At 40.9% G+C, this 26,534-nt stretch overlaps 1 protein-coding gene across 1 annotated transcript in view; it reads right to left on the reverse strand.

Annotated features, from left to right (window-relative positions):
- Positions 1-26,534, reverse strand: part of LOC308186141 (tubulin polymerization-promoting protein family member 2-like) — a 100,461-nt gene that overhangs the window by 52,466 nt on the left and 21,461 nt on the right. Inside the window, exon 2 of the mRNA XM_080575150.1 lies at positions 10,814-10,969. The gene's annotated coding sequence lies outside the window, so the exon portion shown is untranslated. The remainder of the gene's footprint in view (positions 1-10,813; positions 10,970-26,534) is intronic.

A 26,534-nucleotide genomic window follows, 5' to 3' on the forward strand; every position in this document is an offset into this window, starting at 1 on the left:
CCCCAGACCACGACTGGTGCATGCACTGGAGATGTGTGAAAGCATGAGGCCTTGTGAGTGAAGGCTTCCTCTGGAACATATGCACGTCTTGCATTTTGGTTGCGTGATGGCCTTGTCCATCCCATGAGACAAGAGTGGAGTCCAAGAGAAAGTGGCAAAGAAAAGGGCATAGACATGAGGAACTGTCCCAGAAAGCAAGATCCAGACTTGAAGCCCAGGCAGGATGTCCTTTTTATGCTCGGGTCTTTCTGTGAGACTTTGGGTAAAACAGAAGCATTTACATTTTTCTACAGTAAGGCTACTGAAAAGAAGGTGGTAGGTTTATTTTGCATGTTTTGGGGGAAGTGAAGGTTTGGAGGATTGTTTTTTTTTTTTGCTTTGTTTGTTTGTTTGGTTGGTTGGTTTGGTTACCATGACGTCAGGATGTTCTCCAAGATTTGATCATTTTTATATGGCAGAATAGTAATGTACCTTGCAGTTCCAAGACAGAGCCCCAGTGCTTCTGACTTCCAGCATGTGCCTACTTAAGCATGGCATGGCAGCCAGGAGTCAGAGGAACTTTTCTATCTAGAGCACTACCACTTAATGAATTAAATTGGAGTAACGGGAGTAATGAATATTCCCATTTCTACTGAATTAAATTGGTTCTTATGGTTCTAATTAATATTCCTTTTTTTTTATGATTGTTGTTGTTGTTTGTTTGTTTTGAGTAGAGGCAGGCAGAATGATAATAGACTTTTATCAGCCTGCTTATTACTGACTCTTTTTCCTGCTTTTCCTGGCCTTGCCTGCCAGAACTGACCCTTTCTGTACATCCATAGGTCTGAGATTTACTCTTCCTCAGTGCAGGCATTTTTACCTAGGCAATCTGACTTGCAGGCTAGTCACTTTGGACACCCGTACTGTCAGTGAAGAAATACTGGTACCATGGAAGGACAATTAAGCCCACCTAAGAATCCAAAAGTGTGTCAAACAGCTAATGCTGGGTCTTGTAACAACCTACAATTAGCATGTAAAGCCCAAGGCATCTGCACATTGACAGCATGGATTAATCCAGTAATAAAGTAGGCTAAAATGATCATTAAACCTAATAGCATTTTTAACAGAAGTGAAACTAGAAAAGAAGCTACACAAACATATTGATTTCAGCTATGCTTCCCTGACAAGTCTGTATAGATTTTGTTATTTATGCCCTCCCCCCCCCCACCCCCCCCTTCCTTTTCTTTTCCAGAAAGAACACAAGGCTTACAAATGTAGAAATCTCTGGTAGTGTGAAATGGACAGTTGTGCATCAAAATGAGGGATTTGCATGTTTAACTGCCTATATTTGTATCTTCCTACCCAGTTTGCATATGCAAAGGCGAGGGTTGTTATATTTATCAGTGCATAAATGAAAGGAGAGGAGATAAATGACCTGGTTTGCAGAGGTGCTGAGCACATGCAGTTCCCATTTATTTCAACTGGAGTGTGAAAAACAGGCCCTAAGTGACTGGCCCAAGCTCACACAATGCATGATTGTCAGTGCCAGGAAGAAAACTCAGAAATCCTTCCAGTCTAATCCTCCCAGTCTAAATCCTCCCCAGCCTAAACTCTACAACAGCCTGGCCATCCCTACTTTAGTTTGCTAAGAAAATTAAAAAAAAAAAAAAAGGGGGGGGGGGGGCACATGAAAAACTCCTGCATAATCTCTAATGACTAACAAATAATGCCAAGTAGGGCAAGTAAATATGTGCGAAGCATTGCTCACACACCCAGCAACTTGCATGTGTGTCACAGATGGTTTTAGTGAAGAGCCAAGAAGAGAAAGAAAGAAAGAAAGAAAGAAAGAAAGAAAGAAAGAAAGAAAGAAAGAAAGAAAGAAAGAAAGAAAGAAAGAAAGAAAGAAAGAAAGAAAGAAAGAAAGAAAGAAAGAAAGAAAGAAAGAAAGAAAGGGAAAGAAAGAGGAAGAGGAAAACAAGTTTGTCCAGATAAAGAGAAAGATAGAAAGAGAGACAAAGACATTTTACAATGTAAAAAAAAAAAAAATCCCTTAAATGCTACAAAAGCAAATGATAAAAACCATAGAACCATTCCTTTTCCTTGATAACGTGTAGGCTAATCTCTACATAAATAGAAATAACAGCCCTTTGAAATGGCAATGATTTGCTTGGAAAACATTCATTAAAAACGTCCTGCAATTATTGACTCTATCATTATTTCTTGGCAGCAGCTGAGTCTCACTGCATCTTGTGTTGTTTTTCCAGTGAAAAGCAAAGCATTGTTTAAAAAAAAAAATTAAAAAAGCAAGGACATTGTATTTGAAATATGTGCTTGGTGACATGTAGCTGATTGCCCAAAGGAATCAGGATACATATATTTGTATTATTGTACACGTGAGTAGCTTGAATCATGTACTGTTCGCTCTCTTTGTTTGGATTATGCAGCTTGGCTGGGCAGCCATCCAAAAGATTCACATTAAATTCTAGCTATATTCAGCACAAAAGTCATCTAGCATCAGAGGATCAAAGTTACATCAACCAACAAGCACCAAGGAATTGATAAGCCGCTAAAATTAGGTCATCTCCTAGCAGCTGCTTTTGATGGATGAAGTAGAATTTAGCCTCAGGTTTTCTATTTAAAGATCTGTTACAGCATCTTTTCCTGCAGCTACAATGAGAACACAACAAAGTATAATGCTTCTGATTAAATGTTTAATCATTACTCTTTACTCTTCTGATTGTTTCTGAAATGCCACAGATTTACTGCAACAGCGTATTTGCAGCTTTCCTAGCCCTTTCTAAAGTGATGTTAAAATAGTCAAGATTTTTTAATTCCTAAGGTATAAATGTTAAGAGAGGACTTTTTAAAAAATATGGATAAAAATCTTGCAAAGCTATTTACTTATCATACTTAGTAAGGTAGATTACCACTTATGGGAAACTGAAAACAAATCTCTATGCAATTATCACACTACTGTGTCCACTGGAAGAAATCATTGGAAAAATCACTAGGAAGAGTTTAAATACAAAATTACATATCCATGCATAAATGTATGTGGGGCTAAATAAATTTATCATATCTATCTATCTATCTATGGCTACATATATATATATATACAGCTATATATTCTATGTGGCTACTTTTTGGGAAATTGCCAACTTAAACTAGTTAACACACTTTTAAAGGCACTTGCTAGGGCAGTAGGCTCTTAGGCCTTTAGCAGCTGTCATTGTGATAACTATAAAGAGTACAATATATGCCCTACCAAGATGTGCTTGTGATTTCAGTGCAATACAAAATGTACCATCACTAGCAGCCTTACAGGAGAGCTGAAAAAGGAAATAAACAGAAAGACTTGAATTAGTTTCTTACACAAAGAACCGGCCCTTGACCTGCTCAGAACATGATCCAGGTCTGCTGGCTGCAGCATGCATACAACATTGTATTGCCATTATCTGTGTAAATGAAACCAGCACAGGACTTTGTCATCAGGGTTTTCAATATGACATCTCTTATGTCTGTTAAAATCGGTATAACCTAATTTAAATAATCTTGAGAAACATGGGAGGGGAAAAGAAGGAGCACCTGTCCTGTGATAAATAAGGTTAACAGCCTTTTGCCTTTTCAAGTCAAAAATGATGGGGACAAAGACTGAAAAACATAGTACGTGATAATGTTAGGTAAGATACATTACCTACCTTTCTACAGATGATGGACTTATGTATGCTACTCTCTAATGGTCTTACCCTGGTTTCATTTTGTCTGCCTAATAAGCAGAGTATTGCTGGGTAAGGTTTATAAGGGGTGGAAACTCCCTGTGCATTTCAGTTCCAAATTTGGTATGCCCAATCTTTATTACTGAAGAAAGCAGCACTATGCACTATAGCTCAAAATTTTAATCTATTTTTTTCCAGCTATGTACCTATTTTTCAATTGAAAAACCTAAACTGGGGCAGGAGGGAGAGTGTGTAATATGTCTGGAGCAGACAACACATCACAAACTTTTCCTTTTTAAGGAAGAATCTTTATGAGCAGAATGTAAATGAGTTTAATTTGTCAGCAGCGCTTAGTACTGCAGTCTGCTTGGCTCTCAAGCTAATCAGCTTTCTCTTTTGCTCAGGGCCTTGGAGAAAAAGCCAGCCAGGGAGCCAGCTTGTAGGTGCCTAACTGGCTCACGGAAGAGGACATCTGGCGAGATGGGGATGCTTTGATGCCACATACATTTCTGACAACCTCATCTGAAGGCTGTCTGTCATAACATCTGCTATCTTACAGTGCTATCGCCACACTTTCTTCCTATGCATTGAATGTATCTGATGTTACACTACGCAGAATTTAGGAGTTCAGTTCTGCCTAAAAAGAAGTGGGAGAAAAGTACCTTTCCTGCCCTCTAGCTGCCCTTCTTGGCTCATCTTAGCATTAATATCCTTTTTGTTCACTCGTTTACTAGCAGAATTACCTCATCACCTACTATTAACCATATGCTCTAGGCCAAAGAAGACAGAACACAAGAAGAGTTTGCTTACTTTGTGACATTACATCTCAACATCGATCTAAGGAAATAAACACAATGCCCTCTATTGTTAAACAAAATCTGTGAAACCTTTTCAAAGGAGTAAAGCCATATATTTTCAATAGGCCTACAAAGTTTGTTTAACTCAAACACAAAAGAAGAATAACATGAACACCACAAGCAGAACATTTGCAGGAGAAATTGCCATTACCCTGGTCAACTTCTTTTGGCAAGGGCTATGATTTAAAGTTAAACATACTACTCAATCTTTCCTTCTTTACAGTTATGCTATTCTTGACAGTGATGAACATGCACAAATGAGAGTAGGAGCTCACTATTATTCTGTGTGATGCTAATCCCAATGTAATGCAGCATTCCTTAATCCATAAACATAAACTAAACCTCAATTGTTCAGGAACCAATCTGAGGCACATAAAAAATCTAGTTGGTCAATTTATCATTTGACAATATGAACAATTACTTTTTCCTACTTTTTCTTTCTTTGAAAACTAAATAATTTTTAAAATCCACCCCCCACCCTTTTTTTTTTTTTTTTTTTTTTTTTTTTACAGCCATTTGATGCTATAAATTCTGTTATGATCATATTCTGGGGATATCTAAAGAAGGAAGAATATCTCCATTCTCTTTCATTGCTGCTACCTGCTTTATAAAATGTCAATATTCTAGAAAAGTTGCATGAGGAAAAAGAGATATGCCAACAGAAAAACAAAATAAATTAAAAAAAAAGAAATTCATATGAGGTGCAGCAGTTTCTTCTTTTATTCCACTTAGTGACTAAATTAGGGGAAGGAAATGGCTCTTCCCCTCACCTCTCTGTATTTTCAAAATGTAGATGTTTGGCACATATACAGTTCATAGTTTTGAGAAAACATTGTATTTGTAAATAACAGTGTTATTTTACTTTACTCACAAAATCACAGAATGGATTAGGTTGGCAGGGACCTCTGTAGGTCTTTTAGTCCAACCCCACTAGCTCAGGCAGAGCCACCTAGGGCCAGTTGCCCACGACCATGCCTAGAGAGCACAATTGTTATTTTAATAAATCATAATTTTTTACTAAATAAAGTGAAGAATAATTGCAAACAAATCAAAGAACATTTTTATGAGCTCCAGTCCTATTCACCAGGTATGAAAGCACTAGTAGTTGTAGATCATCTCACTCGCCCACATGTGGTTGCTATGCATTATGTTCCAAAATGCAAAATGCACAAACCTACTGACGACAAGAGTCTGTAAGAAGAGGAAAATTGTGGTTACTTGTCGTAAATGAGAGGACCTGCTTCTTTTAGGCCTCCTTGTCTATATCAGAAGAGTTTCATCATGCTATCTGTGTCTTCTTGGATCGGCAACGTGTCCTACTTCCATGTAAAGGTTGAGCATTTGGCAATGAATGTGAAAAAATGCTATGCAAGATCTCATTAGAGAGATCCCTGCTAGCTAGCCCAAAAATCGTTATCAGGTAATCCCTGTTCCTTGCTTATGTTGAAGGTGAACAGAGGGCTGGAGCACCTTTTCTATGAAAAAGGGCTGAGAGCTGGGGCTGTTTAGCCTGAAGAGAAGGTTCCAGGGAGACCTCATTGCAGCTTTTCAAAACCTAAAGGGGCCTTACAGAAAAAAATGGAGAGTAACTTTTTGTTCAGTCAGATAATGATAGGACAATGGAGAAAGGTTTTAAACTGAAGTAGGGGAGATTTAGATTAGAGGTTAGGAGGAAAATCTTCCCATAGAGGGTGGTGAGGCACTGGCACAGGCTGCCCAGAGAAGCTGTGGATGCCCCATCCCTGCCAGTGTTCAGGGCCAGGTTGGATGGGGCTTTGGGCAACCTGGTCTGGTGGGAGGTGTCCCTGCCCATGGCAGGGGGTTGGAACCAGGTGATCTTTAAGGTCCCTTTCAAACCAAGCCATTCTGTGTTTTATGATTTTATGCTTTTGAACTGAGAGGATCATGTTATATACACAGTTCACAGTACACTGTACAGCTATAAAAATCTTCTACAGGAGAGGAAGTGTTTATAGAAGAATAATATAATGCCATACTTTGATAGGTCACTAATCTAAGCAGGCCATAGGGAAGATTAACGTAGGCTGACAGTATGAGGTTTGGTTTGTGGTCACGAATGCTGAGGAATCAACAGTACCAGCTGTGTTTCAGAAAGAGACATAGTTGTTTTCTATACCCATAAACTCCACTGTGAAGAAAAAAAAAAAAAAACTGTGAAAAGAATAATAAGACTCCCAAGATCAAGCCCTTGAACATGAGCAAATTAAGAAGCAGTATTAGGTTTTCCACTGCCTCTTCACTGAGCCCCCCAAGCTCAGTTCATGTGACCATGTTTTGTTACACAGTTTCATACCCCTATGTTGGTATGCAACTTTGCCTTCTTCCAGTGGATGGCCGTATATTTGTTTATTCTACTCCTTCAGCTTGTGACTTCAGGTGTCATTTACTGCACGCCTTTCAAGCCCAGCAAGCAAGAGTTTTCTTATTGTCTGGCTTTTACATCATAATATTTTTCCATTGTTTTCTGTTTGCTTTTTTTCTTTAAATAAAGATGAAAAAATTACCAACAGTAAAACATCATTGTTTTAATGTTTAGATGCAGAGGAAAGCATGTTTCAGAGAAAATAAAGTAAAATCTGTGTTCAGCATGAGCTAATTTGGGGGCCAGTTTGAGATGCCAACTACAATTCTCAGTACTTGATAGCACCCTGTATTTGCTGAATATGGTTCTCACTGCCATCAGTTTCAGCTGTGAAGGTTTAAATTTCTGCAAATCCGATCAACACCTCTCATCATGGATATTCCTAAGTCAAGAACCTACTGCGCTTCCCCACCCATCCAGGATCCTTCTCTTCACCTGCTGTTTTCCACCCTTTCAGCAACTGTATCGCATCACATCTGTGATCTCCTCCTACCAGGGCAATAAGATTTGAACTGCTGAGAAGACAGCCCATCTACTTTTGGGTCTGGCTTTCAGCTCCAGATAAGTGCTGAGAGAAACAATTTTAAAGGAAATTTACCATAAAAAGTCTCTCCTTCAAGGTCTGTGTATGTGTGTTCACATGTGTGTAGCAGAGGTAACTGGAGTAGAAAACTACCATTGTCCATTGCCTTTACCTAATTTTCTGTCTACAGCCCTTTGAGCCTATCTTCTTTTCCATCCTGTGACTTGTTGCAGTAGGTATAGAACCCACCTCTGTGTGTCCCCCACACATTTCACTTTCTCCCCACTGCATCCATGGAGTCTTGGGCTGGAATTGCCCAGCTAGTGATGAGACCCATAACTCTGAGGGGTTTAGAAAGGTATAGTGAGATGATTGTGAATGAAGCCAAGAGAATAGAAGTGTTGGCTGAATACAAGGGAGAAAATTATCACTGTCAGAAAGTTATTAAAATCTGGACCAGATATCCATGTAAAATGGTGGAAGACATCCATTTGAGACTCTTGAAACTCAAGTGGACAAAAGCATGTACTCCCAGGGGATGATTTGAACATGTTGTACTAGACCCTTCGCAGCTAAGATTTCCAGGATTAAAACTTAGTCTTGATATGCTGCCAGCAGCCTGTATACACTCTTCCTAGCTGCAGTGGTCAAGAAAGGGACCTTCATAGCTATATCAAGGCCTTTCCCACTTATTTGCAATAGCAGTAATGAGTATACGAAATATTTTACGTCCCCTTTCTTTGCCATATATAGCAATTATTCTGTCATTCATCAAATGTACACAAATTCCTTTTCATATGTAAATACACCATTTGCTTCACAACTCTAGCCAAACAGTTGTGCAGTTCTTTGTCAAGAAGATAATATATTTAATCATGGAGTGCCTTGTTTCCATTGTATTGAACAGGTGTTGCTTAATAGCATAGCCATTGTAACACTATATTCATTTATTAATGTGAGTGTAGCGAACATATTGTAGAGACAAGAATGTGCTGGTCTCATGGTTAGGGTTAGTGGTTTCTTATGATGTGGTATGTGTAGGATAGTGGCTTTGATTCAGAGCTGCAGAGAAGCAGGAGTTCATTATAGCAAGTACAACTGATGTGGCTGTTTTTGGCCCTTGCTCACTTTTGAAAAGCAGAGAATACTTGAAAGACTTCATTGAAAATGTGCAAGTTATTCAGTGTGGTTAATTCTACGTTAGCTTCATTCCCACCTTCTTTTGAGACTGTGTACGTGACCATGCCTTCTGAAACAGCAAAACCAATCTGAAATGGGTTCATTTTGCTTTTTGATATGTGCAAAATCCCTGGAATCCTATTTCATGAAATGACCTGTCTTCGGATATGATGGAAGAAGACAGGAGGTGATCAGCGAAAATTATGAAACTACGCTGAGTTGGCCAGCGCAGCTACAGAAGCTCTGTCTCCACGTTTACTCATTTTTAAGCACACTGCCACTTTTTTAAGAGTTACTGCTCTGAGGATTCTCTACCTAGAATTGCAGCCAGCTGTCAAGGTAGCTACAGTTGCACAGGCAAATCAGGTGAATAAGTGGAATAACTTAAGCACCTGATATTTCATATTGCATGAAATCACCCATTTACCATCAGCCCTCAGGGAAACACAACTGACAAACGCAGGTAAATGTCTGCAGTGGCCATTTGGTTTATGGAACTCAAGTGTCTACTTCAGTTTGTTTGGACACGTGTCTAGTATTTTTTTGTGAAGTGCTTTATGCTAACTGTGATGTCCTATATCATTATTATGCGGTGCATTAGAAGTATCCCCCACACACACCCCACACACATTTGGAAATGTTGCCTTTAAATTTCACGGTATGTACTTAAATGATTGTATTGGAGAGAAGATTAATAAATGTAACTAAGTCTTCACCTCTGTACAATACCATCTGTTATATGACATATTTTAGCTTTTATATCATCTGGCAAATGAATAATCTTAATCTTGTTAATCTCTATTTATACAAAGACACTTTCATCCATAATGCTAACTGGCTCTTTCACAGCACTTTCTATCAGTCAGCCATAAGCACTTTCCCACTGAAGCAAATGACAGTATCCCTCTAATGATTTCCATTGCTGCTTTCTGGACTCTGTCAGTTCCCAATGTTTTACTTTTAATGGAGGGCCAAGAACAGAACAAGGAAGCTATGAAGTAAAATAAAATGTTAATGTTATTAAAATATTTTCTGAACTCTTCTTATGACCCTTCTTTAAATTGTCACAAGAGATTGATCAAGCTGTCCAGTCCTTCTTTCTTCTTTTCTTAGACTCACAAATCTTTCTCTTCATTTTCTCCTCACTAACATCAGCTTTGTAGTCTTCCAACTCCTGTTTCAGCTGAATTACCTCATAGTTGTGAGCGAGTAAAGAGGAAAAAACGATTCATTATCTGCTTTGTAATGTTCTCCCATTGGTCTTGGGATAAAAGCAGAGTGTTTAATTCAAGCAGGAAGCAAAATTACTTTTGTTTTCAAGATCAGCTATGATCTGGGCAGAGAGAACAGGCTCCATGTACGAACCCTCAGCCCTGGCATGATCACTCAGCCTGGACAGTGCTGCTTTGATCTGCCACGGCCAAAGAGGAGAGATGAAAAATTTGGACCCTTACTTGAGCCACTTCACTGATCTGCTGTCTCATTACATCAGCTAATTATTGTGTCTTTGCTCCCAAATCAGATTCTGTCCTACACCTCAGACTGTTTACTGTATTTTATCCTCTTACTCAGGCAACAGTGCCAGACTTTGTCCCTCTCATTGCAAGCTCCCTCTTCTCTGGATAGAAATCTTTCATGATTTCTTCCATGAAACTAGATTTTATCTATCTGCCTCCCAAACGGCACAGGCTAGAAGAGAGCAGGGAAATCAACATTCAGAGCCACACTGGTTTGGTGTGTGCTGTACCAGTGACATCTAGCACAGATGCTCACACAACCTTAGAGGTTCCTGTCTCAGCTAAGGTCTTGTTGGATACCATATAGGCACATCCTGAAATATAGACTCTTGCCAAAGTAATTTGTCTGTACAAATGTACAGGACTGACAATGGATTTTTTTTTTTTTAATTTTTATTTTTTGAGCGGAGGCAGGAGCCATTTGCCTACTGTTACAAAACAAGACAGTGAGAAAACTCAGAGCAAAAGCATCTTTTGGCTTCCTGACATAATACTGTGTCTGACAAGCTGTGTCAGTCTGTTTTATTTAGCTGTTTTTTTATATTTTTTAAATGGATTTTTATATTAGCCAGAATGAATTTTATAACCAGACTGAATAGTAGCCAACTGCCAACCCTACTGTAAAATAACTGTGGTGACAGCCCACACACCCTTCTTACCAGCTGAGTGACTGCTCTTCCATCAGAGGACATGGACCATGGTTCTGAGGATCAAATTATTGATTAACACAGGTCACATTTTCACCCCTTCTCTTCGTTAACCACTCAGCCTCATCACATGCAATGGGAGACCTCAGGATGGGTTTTGAAGTTTTCCTGTCATGAAAATGAGATTAAAAAATTACCCTCTCTTGGGTGAAACTGACAGCACAACCAGGTTTACATACAGGATCAGCCTGCAGCCTGGACTTCGGAAGGACAGACACCATGGACGGCTAAATCCATGCATGGCCCTTAGCAGAATATGCTCACACATCTTTGCTACAAGAAAGCAAAAATATATCACTTTTATACTCAATCTGGAGCTGGAGTGGAGAAAAGCAGCTCTCCAATCTCTGCCATGCTAAAGAAAGTATGATGAAAGTACGAATTTGACAGAATCCTCTTAACTAGCTGTCCTGTGAAATACAAACATAAGGCAGGGCAGGGGGGCATTCTATTACATGCCAGTTAGAGAGACATATGAGACCTCACAGTCAATATTCATTTTTCACAGATTGCCCTTCCAGCCACATCAGGAGATTGCATCATTAACTGCAGTAAAAGCTTTTCCTACGTGGTGGAAAAATGTTCTGATGGTGGCAGTGAGAAATACTATTTCACTACACAGTGAAAATGAAAAGACTGTATTCTTAAAAAGACAAAAAGAAATCTCCAATTGATAGAAAAAGGCAAACAAATTCTATTCACAGCTCTGTGTGAATCAATGATACTAGCCAACTTATCCTGAATTGTCAGCAATGTAGCAAACTTTGGCCAGTAACTATGGTGCATCTTATCTTACTATAAACAGAATTGCTAACATGCTAACTGATACCCAACCACAGCTGCACAAAAATAGCAGAACAGCTAGGTAGGGAAGCCAAGTGATCACAGGCTTTTGAAAAATAATTGTCCCTAAACAATAGAGATTCTCCGTGCAAAAGCTTCCTAATGGAAAGATCAATATCTTTTAACTATTATTTCAACAACACTATTCTTCATTAACAGAATAAACATATTAATAGTGTACTTCATCACTTAAGTGATAATAACGGTAATAAACCACTTTAAGAAGAACTCATCTGTTTCCAAATTTAGCTGTCATTCACCCTGAAAAAAATAATGTTACTAAATGTATATATATATATTTTATTTTTTTTCTACAGCCTTTCCATTAGGAAACTCTACTTTTTTTTTTCCTAAAGATTTATGAAGACTACATAAAGCTCAAGCATTTCTGTAGTGAAACTAGAGCTTATACAGCAGAGGAGGATGCAGTGATCTTTGACAGCATAATTCCCTCTTTCTAAACATTCAACTATGCCTGAACTTATGAGGTGTACATGGGCACAACGCAGCTGTTGTATAGTCTCAGGCAAAGCACAAGGGAGATTGAAGTCATACGGGTGCTAAAATGATGTCACTAAACATAGCTATCATTAAATTATTTTTAAAATTTTAGCACGGAAACATGATCTTGCTAGTCAACAGTTACTGGATGGACCAGCTGGGAGGATCTACTGGCAGCCTAATTCAGGATGTAGACATTCAACACATTGCATATGAACCTCAAAATAAGTAGAAAGAAGGGCAGCATTCCAAAATTATTTTTAAAAACAATTTCATAACAACTCTCTCTACCACGCCAACTACTCAGTGCTGTAGGACACTCCCTGATAACTGCTGTGCTATTGCTATCATGTTCTCATCTTGAATTCTCATTATATAATAAGCAAGGAAAAAAACAATCTTGTCACCAGGGTTGAAAAATTTTATATTCTAGACAGCCAGAGGACTCACAATTTAGTGATATTAGCTGCTCTGTTTTCCTCCATCAGCTTCCTAAAATCTACTTGCTAAGAAAAACATGGGATTTGCTCTTTCTGCTCATTCTGTTTCACTGCTGACTGCCACTGTTGGCATGCAGGTTAGGACAGGACAGGATGGAGTGGACAGCACAACTAGAGTTTGCTGGCTCGATGTCCGAGCTACACCTGGCACTCTTAGCAAGGAAACTGAGAGCAGAGGGTGTGCCATGTCAACATGTAAGATGAGTCTCGGTAAGCAACGGGATTTCAGAAACAGGACTCCCAATGGTTTGTTTGAAATGTCTACCATTACCTGGAGCTACTATGATGCCGTATATGAGAAGAGTACTTAAAAAAAAGATAGCCTTTTTTCAGTGATACTAATCAGGTTTTGTTTACCCATCCTCACTGTGCAGACTTCAATCTAATGAGCTATTATCTTTCTCAAGTTATGCAACACTCCCATAAGAGCTTTCAGATTACAAATGGATTTTTTCCAGGCATCATATTGCCATGTGACCCCAAATTATCAACTGACCTGCATTAATCCAGAACTTCTAAAAAGTCATTAGGCAACATAGCAACAGAGCTACAGGAGCAGAGATTAGTCTTTACCGTGCCCCTAACTGAAGTGACAGCACTAAAATCACATTAGGGAAGAATTTCGAAAGGCTACACCTACTGTGTCTAAGTAAAGAACATAGATGAAGTGTTAATTGAAAGTCAGAGAAGTAGCAAGTTATGAAAATAAGATTAGAAGAAGAGTTACAGAGGAAAGAGAGACTCAGCTGATTAGAGAGAAATTATTCATAAGACCAACTGCTGTAATTTGAAAAAAAAAAATCTCCACAAGCATCCAATTTGATATTACCATATTTATATTAAATTTAACACTGTGAAAGACAATTACCAAACATGCTAAAACCATACACCGGGGAACTCACAAGAGGATGCTGACCATGCCTGACATTTAGGATAAAATGCCATGAGGTTGCACTGTTCCTTTTTCTTGCCCTCTGCACTCCTCCATTATTGCCTAGTGGTGATATATTCAGAAGGAAACCTGACCGGCTCTGAACAGTAATGAAGTGCCATTGTGTTATAATGGCATGCTTAACTTATATGTTTCAATGTTATTTTTGGCAGCCATGTGATAAAAATCAAAAACTCTGTATGTGTGCGCAAGCATATTACATTCAAGTCACATGAGCACCAGGCATAATTCTGTCCCAGAAATAAATGTACTATCATGGCTTAAGTTTTCTAAAAGTGTTCTTTCCCATCTGATGCTCATTTGGGCAAAGAAAAATCAGCTTGTCTTACTGGCAGAGGCAGCAGGAATTTGCAGTAGTAAGCTTTGCCCCCCCCCTACACCCTGTAACACACTCCCAGTGCTGCTGCACTCCCATGTACAAACTAGCTGTGGTGTCAGGAGCAATTCTTGCTCCTCTCCCCAGCACCCAGCTTAGTCTGCAATGGAGCTTCTGGCCTCAGCACAGCACTTGGGTGGTGCACTGTGACCAAAGCAGTGAGGAGGGTGATGCTGCTCCTAACTCAAATACAAGGTGCTTGTAACCTACCCCCACCGACACTGAGAAGCCCAACCACCGACAGGCTTCCTCGCAGTCGGTGTAGCACCTAAAGAGAAGAAATGGAGTGCCTTCCAAGAGTACAACTCCCCGTAGTTTCCAAGTGGCCTTCGGGTGATGGACAAACTAAGAAGAGCGGTGTGAAACAGCAATGACTATTAGCTTGTACAGGAGACTGTGGAGAAACCCACATTAACTCCACACAAGCTAACTTGGGAGCACTTCTGCCTGCACCCCCCGCAGCTCTCCACAGCCTGCTTCGCAGTCCTCCTGCAGAAACATCCTCCCGTTTCTGGCAGAGAAGCAAAATAACCAGTGGCTTTTGGAAGCTGTTTCCTTGTCATGGCAACACACGCAACAACCTTTGTGGACGTCAGGAAATTGCTGGGCTTGAACAGGCAGCAATCTCCCCTCGCAGCAGTAGCAGAAGCAGGCTAAAGGCCCCACCGAGCCACCTGAAAGGCAGGAGCGGGGCACACTGCTGTCTGTGCTCCAGGTCCTGGAGGAGGCAGTATATGTGGGCTGGCTTGGACACGTGGCAGGTGCAGTGACACAGAAAGAAGCCACCTAAATGTGTCTGTGTGCTGTACCTGGTTGCTGCTGAGTCATCCAGTGCCTTTGAGCAAGTTAAGTCTCTGTGCAGAGAAGGTCTCAGTTTCTTCCCTTTGAAAGTAGAATAATGTTTCCTTAGTGGAGTAAACCTCAGAAACACCAAATGCCTGCCTGATGCTTTGAAGCTTACATGTACCATTTAACCGCACAGAGTCATCCCCTTTAGTTCTGCTGCTGTTTCCAGTATGAAAAAGAAATTACTCCAGGAACGTTAAAATGAAACTGGCTGCTCATGGAGGCCAAGTCTTTGTCCCATCAGCTTTATTTCCCCAGTCACTGCAGCCCTAACCCGTCTCCTCAGTCCCCACTGTGTCCCTGGTACATGCTCTGTATGCACAACACGATGTCTGCTGTGCTAGGGAGCTCTGTGCTGGCCATAACACCTATGCTTTGCCTGCCTTCTCTCAGTGGAGGCACTACCTTTGCATCTCTTCCTCTAGACAGAAAGCAGTTTTCATAAATCTAGTCAAAACATAATTATCTGTAATCCCTCTTCAAATCCAGCTGAGGACTGAACGAGCTCAGAAGCTACTAGTGAGGGGGACTAGCAGACAGACTGATGACAAAGAAAGATTGCATAAGCCTCATTTTCTTACGAAGCCAAGCTACAGTACAATTAGGAGATTCAAAATGATGTTCTGCAAAGACTATAATTCATCCACAGTTTACAAATTATTACAGAGCGATGTGATTCATTTAGCACAGAAACACTAAGTGTTACGTAGGAAAAATGAGGGCTGGTCCTTTATTTATAGTTGGTTGAGGGGTCCTGAACCTGATCACGGGTCTTGGAAGCAAATAAAATATCTTAATGATAACCTTGCATAATTTCACTTAGCACTGAGAACACAGAAAGTCGATTTAACAGATTAATTGGCATTTGGATTTACCCTCAAATTGTCATAAAGCCAAACTACACTATTTTAGCTATCTAACTGAAACACTGATTAATCCCACATACATCCCACATTTTATGTTACAGTAACATTGGTGACCCTTCTAAAATTCAGTAGGCATAGGGTAGTCTTCCTCATGACCATTCATGTCTGTACAACTGAATGTGGTTCCCACAACCGAGTTCCCTGCTGAAGCTGTTTTGCAGTGGTATATGCACTTTACATTTCAGTAGTAAGCACACTTTAGTTTATACACGTATTAGCTTTCTGTTAGTGTAAATTGCTCGTTCTACTCATGGTTGCCATCAAAGTGGTTAACCTTGTTTAAAACCCCTAGAACTGAAGGGTTACCCCAGCAATATTGAAGCCTATGCATTTCTGACAACCTGCATCCAGCCATTTTAAGTCAACAAACATGTCTTTTCCCTGACCCTTCTGAGCTTTTGTTCAAAAGTTTGAAGGCTGCTTAGTGACAAGTGATTTGTTTCCATTAGAACATGCCTCATTCCAGCCATCCGTGACCATTTTGTACTTCGGGCTTTATAACCAGCACGTCTCAACATTCCTAAAATCCCAGAGAGGATCTGAAAATAGAATAAGAAATGAGCATTTAAATTAAAAACAACAGCCCTTGCATGAAGCTGCCAGGTTTTTATGGTAGATAGTGTCTTTTTGCCCACCCCCACTCTCTCTACTCCCCCTTCGTCACAGGGTTGTAAGCCGCATTTTCCATAATATTTTGCAATGCCACCTAGGGTTACATTCACTCTATTTATAGGAGCCTGTTTTAAAGTGAAACAGGTGTCAGCTTGAATGAGGCTGTTGTCAGCATACACGTCCTCTTGGGGAGGGGATGGGAGGTTTACTACTTTCTGTACTTGGGGGATTTACAGTTTGATCGCTAATCTCTCTCTGCAGGGTTCGGAGGGAGGAGGGGGGAAGAACAGAAGAGCAGTGGAAGGAAAGGTTAGCTTTCTGCTGAAGCTATGCAGTGCTGCCTCTCCCCCGGCTCCCTGCAACCAGACCTTTCCTTTTTTCATGTGCTGAAACTGATCTGAGTGCTTGTGGAAGGGGCCAGACAGCCTGTCCTGAGGAATGAAACCCTTCAAATGGCTGCCAAGCAGGCAGAGCTCAAATGAGGTGGGGGGGGGCATAGAATTCACGCCTCCCAACCGCCCTGTTTCATCCATCCCACCGGAGACCATTTCTGAGGCACAAAGTTCAGCGTAATGCCCCCATGCCTCTCCATCTTACGCTACTTTTGTTATTATCTGCTAAATAGCAAGGCATTAACCTAGCATTTAGGAACTCTGGGAGGAGGCAAGATAGAGACCACTGTGCTACGTAGTGTTGAAATAAGCACCAGCATAAGAAGTCCCTGACCTACTGAGCTCAGTGTCAGGCCAAGGAGGCAATGAGCACATGAACAGATGAAGGGCGTGGGGGTGGCATGGGAAGATGAGGTAACACTTAAAGAGGATTTAGTGAAAAGCAGAAGTCACAGCTCATTGCTTGCCTTCGTTTTGACATGCACATTAACCATGGTTATTGCCTAGGTAGCTGTATACGTGATTTTTAAGAACAAAAGAGAGGCCACTAAGACATTTCACACTGGCCAGTAACAGTTCATGAACTGCAGTAACTATTAATCACTACCTATATCAAAATAAAACTCTTACTACAGTGAATGCCTGCCACTCCATTGTGTGCCAGACATGCAACAGGGGCAAGCAAGAGTTGCTGCTTGCCCAGAAAAACATCCAACGTGCAGAATTTGACTCGATGAACAGAGGGAGGACAAAGGTACCATAATCACAGTCAGACAGCTGCTTAGAGAAAGGAGAGTGGAGCAAAACGATTTGTGACTGAAGGTGACTTTTCTTGCTGAGGTCATTTAATGCAAAGATGAGTGTCTCTCTGGCACAGTAGAGAAAGCACTGGAATGAGAAGTACACAAATGGCATACACTTGTAGGGGGAAGCTGGGAGAGATGCCCAGGGTCAGTGGGAAGGCTTGGTATGCACTGTAGAGACTGGAAACAGAGCTGCCAGGGTGAACACTGAGCTGTGGGAAAAGACAGTTATAGAGGCAACTTGGTAAGCGAGGTGTTCATGGAAAGGAAAAAAGGTTGCATGTGACACTAGTGACAATGATTTAGAAGTGTCTTGGACTTATTTGGCATCATCAGTATACCAGTCTGGCTATATGAAGTTCATTTTTTGTATTCACTGGTATGCGTCAGGAGCTAGAACATAACAACTTCCACTGCACCTGAAAAGAAAGACGTGGCCATACTGGAGACATTCCAGTGTAGGGCCACCAAGATGATGAGGGGCCTGGAGCCCCTCTCCTATGAGGAAAGGCTGAGAGAGCCAGGGATGTTCAGCCTGGAGAAGAGAAGGCTCAGGGGAGATCACAGAATCACAGAATCACAAAATCATTGAGGTTGGAAAACACCTTCAAGATTTCATTTATGTCTACAAATACCTGCAGGGAGGATGCCTTAAGGACACTTTTCCAGGCTCTTTTCAGTGGTGCCCAGTGCCAAGACAAGAGGCAGTGGACAGAAAAATGGAACACAGGAGGTTCCCTCTGAAGATCAGGCAGTGCTTCTGTACTGTTTGGTTAAACAAGCACTGACACAGGTTGTCCAGAGAGGCTGTGGAGTCTCCCTCCTTGGAGATCTTCTAAAGCTGCCTGGACACAGTCCTGGGCAACCTGCTCTGTGTGTTCCTGCTTGAGCAGGGGTGGGACCAGGTGACCTCCAGAACTCCCTTCCAATTTGAACCAGTCTGTGAAATGGAAGCATCTTTCAGGAGATAAAATTACAATTACAGAATGATCAGGCAGAGAGGAATATTTAAGGTGTATTAGGCCACCGTACTAATTTCCACCAGAAGTAAGTAATCTTTAGTTCTTGGACAGATGTAATACATAGAATCACAGAATGAATCATAGAATGGCTCGGGTTAGAAGGGACCTTAAAGGTCATCTAACTCCACTCCCCTGCCATAGGCAAAGACACCTCCCACTAGATCAGGTTGCTCAGGGCATCATCTAACCTGGCCTTGAACACCTCCAGGTATGGGGCATCCACAGCCTCTCTGGGCAACCTGTTCCAGTGCCTCACTGCCCTCTGAGAGAAGAATTTCCTCCTAATCCCTAAGATAAATCTCCTCTCTTTTAGTTTAAAACTATTCTCCCTCGTCCTCTCATTACCTGATTGAGCAAAGGGTCGCTCTCCATCTTTTTATAAGCCCCCTTCAAGTACTGAAAGATTGCAATGAGGTCACCCCAGAGCCTTCTCTTCTGTAGGCTGAACATCCCCAGCTCTCCCAGCCTTTCTAAGCAGGAGACATGCTCCAGCCCTCTGATCACCTTTGTGGCCCTCCTCTGGACTCACTCCAACAGCCCCACATCCTTCTTGTGCTGGGGGACCCCAGACGTGGATGCAGTACTCCAGGTGGGGCCTCACAAGGGTGGAGCAGAGTGGGACAATCACCTCCCTTGACCTGCTCTGTTGATGCAGCCCAGGACACAATTGGTCTTCTGGGCTGCAAGCACACACTGTCAACTCATGTCGAGCTTTTCATCCACCAGAACCAGAAACCATCCACCAGAAATCCTTCTCTGCAGGGCTGCTCTCAATGAGTCTGTACTCCCAGTCTGTACTCTTATCTGGGACTGCCCCAACCCGGGTACAGCACCCTGCACTTGGACTTGTTGAACCTCATGAGGTACATGTGGGCCCACTTCTCAAGCTTGTCCAGGTATCTTTGGATGGCATCCCTTCCTTCTATTGTATCAAATGCACCACTCAGCTTGGTGTCATCTGCAAATTTGCTGAGGGTGCACTCGATCCCACTGTCCATGTCACTGATAAAGATATTAAACAGTACCAGTCTCAGGACAGACCCCTGAAGGAGGTCACTTTCCACCAGCCTCCAGGCGGACATAGAGCCATTGACCACCACTCTCTAGGTGTGACCTTCAAGCCAACTCCTTATCCACTGAATGGTCCAGCCATCAAATCCATACCTCTCCAATTTGAAGACTAGGATGTCATGTGGGACCAGGTCAAAAGCCTTGCAGAAGTCCAGGTAGATGACATTGGTCGATCTTCCCTTGTAAATATGTAAAACTCTTATTTATCCAAGAAACAAGGCATTAAGGCAATTGGATTTACATTAAAAAAAAAAAAAAAGGAAAACGTTCAGCATGTGTTTGTGGATTTACTGTGATTCAACAGACATTCATGTTAATTGGCTATACAAATAACAACTTATTTTTTAAATTTAGTATTTCTGCTTGGAGTGTTTGGAGTTATCACTACTGAATAACTCATCATGGCATTTGTGGTTTCACTCATGCACATATTTATGAACACTTGGATTTTAAATATCATGAAAATCACAAAACTATGAAAATCCCACTGCACAGCAATGCAATTGAAGTCTTGCAGAACTATTTAGTTTTGTTTTATTTAACAATGAAATAAATTCAGAAAATAACAATGAAAAACACCACATAACTTCACAGAAAATGGGCTTGGGAGAAGATACACAAATATTTAAGTACAAAAGGTTACATTTTCAGAAGTGCTCACCAGCTCCCATTCCTGAAAATGAACACCAGATCCACTGGATGCTGAGTGCTGTCAAAAATCTAACCACTTCACTGAAGAGCCTAACTGGGAGCTGAACTCTCTTTGTAATCTGATCCCATCTGGGAGATGTGGCATACCAAATTCTTTGCGAAGAACTAGATCTTATCATTGCTGTTTCTGAATTAATAAAATGCAGTTGAAAGAGTGCTTTGTGCAATATAAATCATTTTGATAACAAATTTACATGCTGCAAAAACAAACAAGCAAACAAAGCCCCTGAAGATAGGAAGCAGCAGTCTGTTCTTGGGGGGGGGGGGGGGGGGAGCATCAAAATAGGTGGCTGGTAAAGCCCTGCCTGTTTAAACACCTTGGGCATGACTTCACTGGACTTTGCCCTTCCCTAACCTCCAGGGCTTCTGTTTCCCCTCACACACAAGAAAAACCTGTGAGAGCTGGAGATAGTACACAAGCACAGCTCTGCTGGCTGCTGCATTGTCTTCCAAAGGATGGCACCACTGTCTCCTCCATTTTGCCATCCCTGTCATGCCCATGAGAAACTTCTTATTCAATTACTTCTTACTCACGATTCAGGTGGATACAATATCTATATATTTAATAAATTTAGAAGTTCATGGTTTCCAGACAGGTTATCTCTAGGTGATTACAAAGCAGTTGCTTCCAGTGGGGAAGCCTGAATTAGACTGCTCTCTGGAAACCACCTGGGTCTTGAGTTCAGCTATAACCAAAGAAAACACCTTCCAGACAAGCTCTGCTACCAATCCCCTGCGTCCTTCAAACATTTGTCAAACCTCATGCCTCTAAGCAAATGCCCATAGCTTGGATTTAAGGAAATAGAGATGACTATAACTGCAGTCTTTCTTGCCATTTTTTAGGACACAATTGCTAATATTCTTGGCAATTGATCACCTAATGTTATCTCTACCAACCCAATTAAATTTACTGCCTGCCAACCATAGATAGCTCTTCATTTTGTTCTACTCTCACGGAGATACAGTTCACTTTGCACTTTTTTTCAGACCACAGTTCTTACAATTATTTCTGAAAAATGCCCTTGTGTCTTCAGCATCACACATCTGCATTATATTTTCGCTGTATGCCTGGACTTGATTCTTGAAGGTCACCAAACTGCATTTAAAAAATCTTTGTTGGCTACAACAGAAGCCTGTACATCACTCTTTCTGCTGTAAAAGTAATGAAATAATAAAAGCATCCACTGTGCAGCAGGAACTTCATGTTCACCTTTCAAAGGATTTGCCACCCTTATGGAGTTAATTTACATTAACATAAATATTCCATTAGTAAAAATGTTTATAACACACTTCTCTCTCAAGAGGCATTCTGCAACATGATTCTTCAACCACTTATGTTTGACTAATGTGTATCACATTTGAATAATATAAAAAGACAACTGAGTTAAGTGATTGAATGCCTGGAGAAAACCAATGTTAATTTCCACTAAAAGCGAAGCACATTCCCTTAATTTTGCAGCTTAATTACTGCAGTATTTGGCTCACAAATAAAAAATGGTTCAAGAAAAAGTTTCCAATGATAGGTTGCTGAAGATGCTTTTTTTTTTTTTTTTTCCCCCACTCCTATGTAATTGCAAAAAGGATTTTTCATACACGTTAATTCAAGTCTGTTCCTGTGACCCAGACCAAGGCTGGTAATGTTGAATACTTGTTTCCTGATATGTTGTTAATGTAATCTGAAACCCTTGCAGGAGCTTGGCATGGGATGTCTTCTACATCCCAAGCTAATTTAGTGCCAAAAATCCATCCAAAGAATATGCTTGAGGTAAAGCAATGCTCTTCTTCTTGGTTCCTTCTGATAGCAAATCCTTTACTGACATCTGAATTTTTCAGAAGCAGCTTTATTGAGTTAACTCTAGAAATGGGCTGATACCCACGCTATCTGTTTTGCTGCTGAGCTAACTTGTTGGCCATACGTTTCTAATAATAGCATTAGCGACTTGCTGAGGCTACTCAGTTAAGATGAAGGATATACCATCTTTAATATAAACTTCGTCTCACAGATACCCCCCCAAAATTGAGTCAGTCTTCCTGCCATATAGAAGACAATCTTAAAGAGAAATCCATTAAAATGAACAGGAGGCAAAGGAAAGGGAGTAAGAAAAGAATCTATTAAAATGTAAAGCTTAAGCAGCCTTCTAGTTTATGCATAGAAAACATGTCACTGACAGAGTTAAGACAAGCTCAGAAAAAACTTGTGGCCAGATTCTGATACCACGAGTAGCATCACTCCTTTGACTTCAGTAGAAACAGGGCAATTTATCTGGAATACAGGAGTGTTCTGATGTTTTACATTATTGCTCAGTGGAGTAGTGACCCAGATTTCTACTCCAGGCAGCTGGAAACATGTCATAAGGGTCACTTAAATTGTAATTATTCCTACTTTATCATGGTTATAGAAAGTTAGCTTGCCCTGTGCTGAAGTCTTGTGAAATTTCTAAAACTCAGTTGCTATAAATTTGGTTCTAGTGAGTGGTGCTAAAGCAGTCAGATGAGGACGCAACAGAGATACAGAGAATTATTAACTTGAGCCTTGTGAAGATTTTATTCTTTCCTTTAATCTATGACTGTTAATTTCTTATTTTTTTCTTTTTGTATGCAATAAAATCTTTCATGTTGCTCTAAATAATGTAAAAAAAAAATCTGTAAATTGACAATAGCAGAAAGAGAAACATTCAATTCAAGTCAAGGTTCAACCATCTTTAAAAAGAGTGCATATTTCACTGAATAAACCATATAATTTCTTATACGCTCAGTTCATCCTGTTTCTCTAGACTCTTACCATAGTGTCTGAGGTGCACGCAACTAGTGTACTGTTAAAGAGTCATCCTTTAATGCAACTGGACCTTCACCTTTTAGTGAGACATTTTTCCTCATGATACACTTACAATATGGTACACTGAGGTGGCTGACTTGTATTACTGACTTCAAAGGACAATGTAAGTAAAAGACCTCTGCAGTGTGGACATAAAAATAGGCAGAAGGATAATGTCCATTAGAGACTGGAAATAGAAGGCTTCAAGAGCTTTTAGAGGATCAGTAAACTTCATAGAATCACAGAATGGTTTGGGTTGGAAGGGACCTTAAAGACCATGTAGTTCCAATCCCCTTGCCATGGACAAGAATACCTTCCACTACACCAGGTTGCCCAAACCCCCATCCAACATGGTCTTGAACACCTCTAGGGATGGGGCATCCACAGCCTCTCTGGACAACCTGTTCCAGTGCCTAACCACTCTCTGAGTAAAGAATGTCTTCCTTATATCTAATCTAAATCTACCATTTTTAGTATAAAGCTTTTACCCCTTGTCCTATCACTATATTTTTTGATAAAGAGTTCCTCCCCAGCTTTCCTGTTGGCCACCTTTAGGTATACCGGAATGCTGCTCTAAGGTCTCCCTGGAGCCTTGTCTTTTCTGTACTAAAACCCCCCTAATCTCTCAGCCTGTCTTCATATGAGAGGTGCTCCAGCCCTTTGATCATCCTTGCGGCCCTCCTCTGGACCTGCTCAAACAGGTTTACAACCTTCTTGGACCCAGAGCTGAACGCAGTGCTCCAGGTGAGGTCTCAGAAAGTAGAGGGGGAGAATCACCTCTCTCACCCTGCTGGCCACGCTTATTTTGATGCAGCCCAGGATATGGTTGGCTTTCTGGGCTTTCTGGGCTGCAAGCACACATTGATGGCTTATGTTGAGCTTCTCATCAATCAACACCCCCAAGTCCTTCTCCTCAGGGCTGCTCTCAGTCCATTTCCCACCCAGCCTGTATTTGTGCTTGGGATTGCCCTGGCCCAGGTGCAGAACCTTGCACTTGGCCTTGTTGAACCTCATGAGGTTCACACAGGCCCACCCATCCAGCCTGTCCAGGTCCCTCTGGATGGCATCCCTTCCCTCAAGCGTGTTGAGTGCACCACACATCTCAGTGTCATTAGCAAACTTGCTGAGGGTGCACTTGATCCCACCGTCCATGTCACCAACAAAGGTGTTAAACAGGTCCCAGAACTGACCCCTGAGGAACACCACTTGTCACTGATCTCCACCTGGACATTGAGCTATTGACTGCAACTCTTCGAGTGCAACCATCCAGCCAATTCCTTACCCCCTGAGTAGTCCATCAAATCCATCCATCAAATTTAAGGCATCACTTTTCAGATGAGCACAAAAAATAATTTAAGTTAAAAAGTCTGCCATGTGATTTTATTCTGAAGAGGTTCCCATTTCTCACATACCACATTGAAGGTTCTGATTAATACAAAGGCATAGGCAATTTAGTTACTTGCTCGCTCATGCAAGGGGCCATTCGACACAATCAGCCAGTAGTAAGAAAAACTATCATGCTCATGCAGATTCTGTCCACTACTGTATGCAAAGGAAAAACATGTCTTTAAGGGAATTAAATATGAAAACTTGCTCTTAATTGTAGTTTTTACGTATATGATTAGGAAAATTTTCTTATCCATACAGAGTTCCACACGTTCAGTGACCTTTTTTATCACCAGATGTCATGCCAATTTTCATTTACTGAGCGAAGGAGGTGCCTTATTGTCAACATTTGCTGGAGGAAATGGTTGTATCTATGTGACTCTGACTCAGTATTTTTGTCTCTGGTTATATTAATTCCATTTACAGCCTAAACCAGCAGAGCTGTTCTTCTGAACATCAATCCAGCAACGAATCTAGGTGTACACCTAATTTTACACATGCAAGTATATTCATGAAAATTGCTTAATTTATCTGAAGCTAGACAGGTAATGAAGTTCCTGATGTGAATCTGATTTCTTACTGATGAATGAAGTCTTATTCTCATGCCTAACATCCATTTGAGTACACTACCACAGACAATTAAAAACAGTACCTGAATGTTTCATGGCAATTCTGCAGACTTCAGATACTGCTAATCCACTAATTAGGCAGTGGCACTGCCTTATCTTGAGACTGCAAACATCTGCTCTGCATCAGACAGAAAACACGTTATCTCTATTTTAGTGATTAATTCATCAGCCAAAATGTTGCCACAAGAATTGATAGAAATGAACAATGAGAAGGTTGGATGATGCTGCTTGTATAAAACACAGGATGCCACTGAAATCAAGTAGAAATTGTGATGTATTGTAATGGAAATAAAAATTGGGTTATAGAAGAGAAGAGGTCCTGAATCTGATTGGGTAAAGCACAGGGCTGTAGAGCAGACTGCGGGGATTTCTGAATGTGCATGGAAGTATTAAGTATGAAACTGTTGTGGGGAACTTTCCAAGCTGGAAGGGATTTGCAGAATGCCCAGAGAGTATGTACATTAGAAAACATGGTGATACAGCAGAGAGATTAAGAGAAATGAAGCAGTAAGCCTCAGAAGAGCCATGGGAGCAAGAAGACAACCTGTGCACACATCTCTACACCCTGGACAACACTTTCTTTCATGGCAAAATCTCCCTTCTGCTGCTATATAGTGACAGTCATCAATGTCAAGGAAAACACATCAGAAACATGTAAACACAAAACAAAACAGCAATTCCAGCACTTAAGCTACACTGACACTTAATACCTGTAATTGCATTCAAAACAATAAACTCCAAGCAGCTGAACATTCAGGGTACATTTGATCACACAGAGTTTTGAAATAGTGTCAGAAAAGATGAGGCCTTCCAGAGGACTTCTTTGTAAGTGTGCCTGATGGAGGATGTTTGCAACTCATGTCTGATAGCTATGTGAATTATTTAAATCCTAAATTTCTTCCAACAATGCACAGAGTACCAGTTGGTGTTGAGGCTTGGGAAAGCTGCACTCTCCCCTACATGGTAAGAAGCTACATGGCAAGAAGCAGTGTGACAAAGCAGTAGCTACAGTATGCTGAAAAGACCATACACATTTGGACCTCTCTCTATATGTATATGTATAAAATCAGCATTATCATGTGAGTTCCTCACAGATCTCCCCACGAAGGGGAAAGGTTAGAGCTACCCAGCCTTCCTTACACATCCATGTATCAACATATACTTTGCCACTGAAGGCCAGTAGAGCCATAGCCTCAAGGAGAATCACCTAAATGTTTCCTGTAGAACATGTATCAGTATGAGGAAACATCACAGAGAAGCAGCTATCTGCCCACTGGGCATCCTTCTT

The sequence above is a fragment of the Anser brachyrhynchus genome (assembly GCF_964034855.1).
Source record: "Anser brachyrhynchus genome assembly, chromosome: Z".
In the NCBI taxonomy this organism is placed as follows: Eukaryota; Metazoa; Chordata; class Aves; order Anseriformes; family Anatidae; genus Anser; species Anser brachyrhynchus.